Here is a 7,764-nt window from a genome sequence, read left to right on the forward strand (position 1 = left end):
AATATCTGTGTTTTATTTAAATATTAAAACATCTCTCTAATTGGGACACCCTTTTTATACCATCCACCATTCTTTTGCAACTCCTCGAAATATTCATAATAGACCCTACGAAGTATATATATTCTGGATCAGCGTAAAATTCTAAGACGATCTAGCTATATCTATATGTCTGTTTATACGTCTCTCTGTCGCACTATCTTTCGAACGAATTGAGATAGCAGGCTAAAATTTTGCATATATGTAGGCACGTTAAGTTAGTGAATGGGCCATGTCGGTTCACGTTTTCGTATATGCTCCATATAACTGTACATCCCGATATTCGGTATTTTCATAATTTTTGCGGCATTATTTACCAGAATTATTTCAAATTTCATATTTAAAGTTCGTAATGGATACTATGACTACAGTTTTTGTATGCAGATCCACGTCTTCGTACAGCCCCCATATAATGGTACCTCCCGATATTCGGTATTTTGATGATTTCAGCAAAATTATTCAAGGGAATCGTTTCAAATTTCGTATTTGAACATCTTAATGGGTACTACAACCTACGGCAAAAAAAATCATATGCAGGTCTACGTCTTCGTATAGCACTCATAAGACGGTACCTCCCGATTTTCGGTATTTTAATGATTATAGCGACATTATTCACTGTAACTATTTCAAATGTCGTATTTAAAGTTCGTAATGGGTACTACAGCCTATGAAAAATTTCGTATGTAGCTTCACGTTTTCCATATAAGTAGTTTCATTTAAGTGGTAGCTCCGGATTTTTTTTTTATTTTTGAAAAATTTTAATTTCCTTCCAAATGGTGGAGGGTATGAAAAGTTCGACCAGGCCAAACTTAGGTGCTTTTTTATTTGTTCAGTTTCCAATAGAACATAAATCACCGGGATTTTAAACGGCTTATAAATTGCAAATATATAATTAATGCTTTTACTTTACAGGCACTACAGGTAAATTTTGAATCATAAAGCTGCTTGTGCTACCGTCTTCCAGTAGTTTAATATAGCGATTCTATGACTAATATTGATATAAGGGCCTGACCTTTCCCTTACATCAATTTAAGTTCTAGAACCACTTTCTGAGAGCTTGTTGGTAGAAGCATTACGAAGAAATTTCCAACCTGAAATTAAAAATGAGACACTGAATTTAAATATTAAGTACTTTAAGAATTAAGAAAAATATGCAAAAAGCGAGAATTATTTCTTCAGGAAGTAAGCTATATTGAACAATATGAAATATACAGTTTTGATAGATTGTTAGGGTGATGTTGAGAAACATATTTCCGCCATTTCTCTTTGCTTATGGGAATTTTTTGGTCCTTTGTTTACAAAAAGTTGAAAAAACTTGCATAAATCGGTATTGTCAAAAGGGAAATAAACATAAGTTTTATATAAAGGCTGTATAAAGACTGAAATCCCGATTATGCGAACGAAACTTTCTTTGTACTGCATAATCTTTAATAATTGAACGTTAGGGAAGACGAAATTTAAAATTTTACCGAACTTTAAAACTTCAATACTTGATTATATCAAAAACCAGATAAGTCCCAATATTAATTTGGAATTTACAGCTGTATAACTCCCACAGCTGTAAATTTCACAATCCCGGAACACATATTCAAATATCAAAAACAAAAAAAAAAAAAAAAAAAAAAAACAAATAATAAATGAATATTTTAAAAGGAGTTCCCAGCTACAAGAACTTAGACAATTTCCTACAGTCATACCGATCCAACAAGGTTGAATGATACAACAATTTCTATTATTTGCCCCACTTTATAAAATATATGATTTCAGTTTCATAACATTGCTCTATAAAGCCTCTCAAAATCAATTGACAGGATTGGCAGGTGTAACCAGGAACGTGATGTGGATCCCAATTGATATTCTCAACCTGAAAAATATTCCCCCAAATACCCGCCCATTTATGTTTATTGCCAGCAAACATCGAACAAAGCAACAAACCATAAAAACCCAAACCCAAATATGTTCAACAAATAAAATGTAGGTGAAACTTGCGCACTCTCCTAGCAAACATTTGTTCGTGGCACGTGCTCTCTTGCACAAGGACTCGTGTTCTCGTGAGGGCCACTTATGGCAAACAAACACTTGTTGTGTCAAGAGGGCACACAATAACACCACTCACTCACCAAAGGATGTGCTGCTCTATGTGTGATGTCTTCTCTCTCATTCTCTGCCTCTCTTTCACTCAGTTGCCTTGGTGTACGAGTGGGCCTGGGAATTTCTTGAAGAACAGTTTCTTCCATCTATTCTGGGGGTTGGGGTGTCCTGTTTCGCCTTAACGTTTTTATGTTTTGTTGGTTCCATTAAAAACGGACTATAAATTGTCACCATAAATTCTCAAGATGTTAGAAAGAGAGGTGGCACTTCTTCGTCTTGTTCGTGCAGTGACCTCCTTTTCTTGGTCGTTGTTTAAATAGCACGAAGTGAGCTTCCAAGATTGGGACGTTTTAACTGCAACGAAGATATTTTTAATGTCTTTGCTCGGGTAATCGGTCATTGATAAATATTCATCGAGCAAAGGCATTTTGGAGTGTGTCACAGCCTGTCTCGTTTACACTTCATTCAATTTGTTTAATGGGATGGTTAAAACCAATTTTTCGTCGATGAAAATGCAACGCAAAAGCGTTAGCTTCTCACCAAAGTCAAAGGAGGTGTGTCCAAAATGTTTTTACCTTTGTAGGATTCTGCGCTTTCGAGCCTACTTGATTTTTCATTGCAGAATGCCGTTAATCGTTATTGGTTGATGTCCTGTTTTAGGTGCTGCTGCCGATGTTCTTTTCCTTGTAAAGGCATTTCGCCGTCGGGTGTTGTTAGTTTGATGAGAACTCATGCCAACCCACATCATCTCTCCTTTCCCAATCATTTGAAATTGTAACCATACCCCCCACCAATGTTGGTTGGCCTTTCATTTTAAATCGACTCTGTCGTTGGTTCGTGCTTGTAAAACAGAAGCCTCTATGCCAATGTCCTTGAATTGATTCGTTGTCATTGTCGTAATTGTATAATAAATATGGTAATGAGATGGTTGGCTGGATTTTATGTTAAAATTCAGTGTTACCTCACTACCAATGTTTCTTTTTTGTCAATGGTTTTTGTTCATAATTTTTTGTCATAATTTCGAGGACACTGGCTCCAAATATGTTGAAGTGCTTTAAAGCATATATTCTTAAGGTAATTTGAAAAATTTTGTATATATAAGATTTATGGTAGAAATGTATTTGAGTATTGGTTTCGAAAAAAAATCAGGACAAAAAGTATATGAAAATGATATCCTTCTTCTCAAAGGCTATAAATCACATTATGAAAATCATCTTTGAAAATGTAAAATGTAAAAGTAGTATCAGTTAACAATTCTAAATCGAATCCAAACGGCTCTTGAATATTGAGACTCTTTTTCCGCAGCCAGGCAGTTATGATCGAAGGTGGAGGCAATTAAAAGCTCGGCCAATTTCAAAAACCAGTAAAGAAAGTCTTAAAGTCGGGCGGGGCCGACTTTATGATACCCTACACCACTTTGCTAATATAGTTGAGCTGCGCATAACAATTAAACGTTTTTATTGGAAAATTCAATCATACACGCTATGATTTTAATTATAATTTAAAGTTCAAAGGACTAAATATGCCGAAGCATTTGTATCTTTTAAATTCGGACTTGTATTGCCCATTGGTGCACAATTAATTTGAAATCGGGTAAAAATATATATGGGAGCTTTATCCAAATTGGAACCGATCTCGATAAAAATTGGCAAAGATATTTCTGAGCTGTATTTGATATATTTCCCTGAATATCTTTGTTACGGAGTGCATATTACGGCTGTGGGTAACAAATATAACAAGTCGGATGAACAGTATATATGGGAGCTATAGCTATATCTGAACCGATCTTCAAATTTGACATACTAGTTTCTAGACTCAATTCGGTCGTAAGTGCCAAATTTCATCCAATTATGGCAAATATTAGACGTTTGGTGCACAATCCAAACTTAAAAAAACACAATATCCAAATCTGAACCGATCTCGATAAAATTTAGCAAATTTATTTCTGAGCTGTATTTGATATAGTTCCCCAAATATTGTTGTTACAGAGTGCATATTACGGCTGCGGAGGACAAAAATAACAATTCGGATCAACAATATATATGGGAGCTATAGCTATATCTGAACCGATTTCGATCAAATTTGGCATACTTATTTTTAGGTCCAATCTGATCATACGTGCAAAATTCCATACTATTCGGACTGATATTACACGTTTGGTGCACAATTAAAGGCAAATCGGACGAAGATATATATGGGAGCTATATCTAAATTTTGACCAATTATCTCCAATAGGGTTCGTCCTTGGGCCAAACAAATGATTTGTGCAAAATTTCATCTGGATAGGGCAATAAATGCGAACTGTACTTTGGTTACAAAAATACATGGACAGACGGACGGACGGACATGCATAAATCGACTCAGAATGTGATTCTATGCAGATCATCAAAAGGAACTATGGGTCTATCTCTTTTCCTTTTGCCTGTTACAAACAAATGCACAAAGACATAATACCCTGACCACCTTGTGGTGTAGGGTATAATGACATTATGTGGATTTTATCCCTTGTCCAGCACAGCCATATGTGAAATCTTGCCAGCGTTTGAATATTAAATAGGGCGACCTGAAATCAATAAGTTTATGACGAAATCAACAGACGAAAGCAAGTAATTGTCAACAAAAACAAGACTCTAGACTTAATTGACGATGTAGTGAGAAATTGACAACTACAAGCCAAAAGTGAACTACGTCAGAATATCGACCATGGACACGCAAACATTTTGGCAGATCTTGGACATTCCAACAGGACTTAGCACCATCGCACACAAATGAGGTTCCTCGCTTCATTTCCAGCGCACAATGGTCACCAAAATTTCCGGATACCAATCCGTTGGACTATTGTGTCCGGAGTATTTTGGAGAGCAAGGTTGACACTAAAAAATACCAAAGTGTCTATCAACTCACAATACCGCACAGCAACATTCGGGCAGCATGTGACGGCTTTAATTCGTGCCAAAGGTGACCAATTCTAACAAATCTAAACGTATTCTAAAATTTGATGTTATTTCCGACATATTTTGCTATCATTCAAAAAAAAATGGCGTTTAACTTTGTTGCAGTTTCTTTAGTTTATCTCACTCTGTATATCATGGTGGAGGGTATACTACTTTTTTTACATGTTTATTATTAATACACTATTGTTACTGAAATTGCCTTAAAATATCATTACTGTTTAATTCACGATAATGACCTTAACCAGTTGTTCAACAAATTCTTCTGATCCACAATGTGTCCCCAACAATGGGAAATATTGATCCCCGAAATGGGAAACTATATATGAATTTCCCTATCTCGCCGATCTGAGTAGATCTAGCTATGTATGTCCGTTCGTGCGTCTGTCGATGTTAACAGGTCGCAATTATGGCCCGATCCTACGGAAATTAAAATTGATGGGGTTAAGGTCAGAATAGAACCCTATTATTTTTGGGGGTGATCGCAAAATATTTAGAGATTGAAACCGAAAAATATCCTGATTTTGCAGATGCTCTACACGTTGCAATTATAGACCAATCGAATTAGCATTGGGCTAGAGTTTACTGCTTGGCAGAAGCCTAACATTTTGTTTGGGCATCAGACAATATTTAGCGGGTAAAATAGACCATAACTTTAATGTAAAAAAATACGAAAATTTTCACTAAATCGCGAATATTTCTAATACCGGCTGAATCCAAATACACTTAAATGTCACTTCTGACCGTTCCAGTAATACAGATAGCCAAGATATTGGGAACATAGTAAAATTGGTACAATCTATATGTACAAGAAATATATGTTAGTGGTTCTGCTTATAAGTCAAGTAAATATTTTTACACCTTACAACACTATGAACCTGATCCTCACGAAATTTTGCATGGGGGATTAGGGTCAGAATAGAAGCATATTTTTTGAAGATGTATATTTAGGGGTTCAAATGAAACAAAAAATTTTTTTTTCTTTTGTAGTCTTTCTACGGGTAACAATTAAAACCCAATTGACTAGGAATTTTGCATGAGGAGAGAGTTAAGGACAGGGCAAAAGTCTACCATTTTGAATGGACAGACGTCTTAAAGGTAGGGCAAATGCCCACGGTCAAGAACCAAAGGAAATTTGTGGCATTATTTCAAAAATGACATCTACCGAAATGGATTTGGACCTAAGGGGCTTCCAACATAGTGTTGTAGGGTATCACATGGTCAGCCCAGCACGATTATAGCCTTTACTTACTTGTTTTTTAATTACATTTTATTGTGGCGATAAGTTTATAACAATTGTTTATTCAATGCTACATTCCTTAAGTTCGCTGTCTCCACAGGATCTTCGGCTCGTGTTTTCAACATGAGATTCGCTGTTCCATAGTCTGAATATTGGTAATATAAATAGCGTTGGTATTAACACTTTGTGTTAGCTGTGATGTATACTATCATTTTGACATCGGGCAGCGAGCTTCCGATTCCAAACTTCGCCGTCGAACAGATCATCCACATATGGTTCGCAATCAGATCATCTGCATACTGAGCATCAATTCAGCGATTAATTGTCTGCAACCCGATAATCGATGCTTCGTATACCTACCGATTGTCTACAAACATAAAAACAGCCACATCTATTTACTGATAGTCTACAAAACAAATACAGCGAGTTCTCGGCCGTTTATACGTAGTCAACAACCCGACAATCTTCAACAGAATTCTCCATTATCGTGATATCGTTAAAATTCGGACATTGTTTTCATTCCGCTACAAGTCTTAAACTATTGCTTTTATACTATGGACGAAAAGTCCCTGTTTTTTAAATCTGCAATTATTACCCGAGTAGTCACAATTTTTTTCTTCTTGCCCGTCAGGCCTTTTTTATAACCTCCGCCATTCTATATAATTATATATTGTCTATACAGGTCCATGTCTTCGTATAGCGACGATTTTAGCCAAATTATTCACCGATTTTTTCCAAGGTTCGTATTTGAAAATTGTAATGGCATATAGCAAAAGTGGCCTATGCAGGCTTTTGGTTTGGATTAACTTCGTTTCTCTCTTTATTATAGAAAGGAATGATTTTCCAAACGAAACTGACAGCTTTGAAATATTTGCTGGTCTCAACCAATATCATGATGTCATCCAGGCAAAGGCCTGTCTCTACACGCATTTTTTGTATCCAAAAAACAGATGCAAGCGCGTTTATGAAATGTTATCTAATTTGAGATATTAGGCCCCCAAAGCTAAATTATGCTTTCCGTAATAATGATATTCGGAAGAAGATATCAGATGTAGCCTATAAAGACGTAAGCAACATTCTGTCGGAATCGGTTCAAATTTGCATATAGCTCCACAAATCATTAATTAGGTGTTTTGGAAATCTACGTTTTTGGTCGGACAATCCTTTTAGAATATATATTTTTTTATAAAATCCACGATTATGGCTTGACCCTTATTTTTTTCAAATAAAGGACAAAGTCCTCCTAATATCCAATTTAATTCCAAGATTATGGTCCTTATATTTTTTGTGAGGGTATGTGTGATTTCTCATCATATTGTTTACAAGCGTACAAAAATATTTTTGTGAGAATTTTCAAGAAAAAAAAGTTATTCATGATGGAATTTAAGCGTGATAGTGTGATTTCTTATATTTGGATGGAAAAGCACAAGTGGCTTAGAGCACTCC

This window comes from Musca domestica, unplaced genomic scaffold, assembly GCF_030504385.1.
Source record: "Musca domestica strain aabys unplaced genomic scaffold, Musca_domestica.polishedcontigs.V.1.1 42, whole genome shotgun sequence".
Lineage (NCBI taxonomy): Eukaryota > Metazoa > Arthropoda > Insecta > Diptera > Muscidae > Musca > Musca domestica.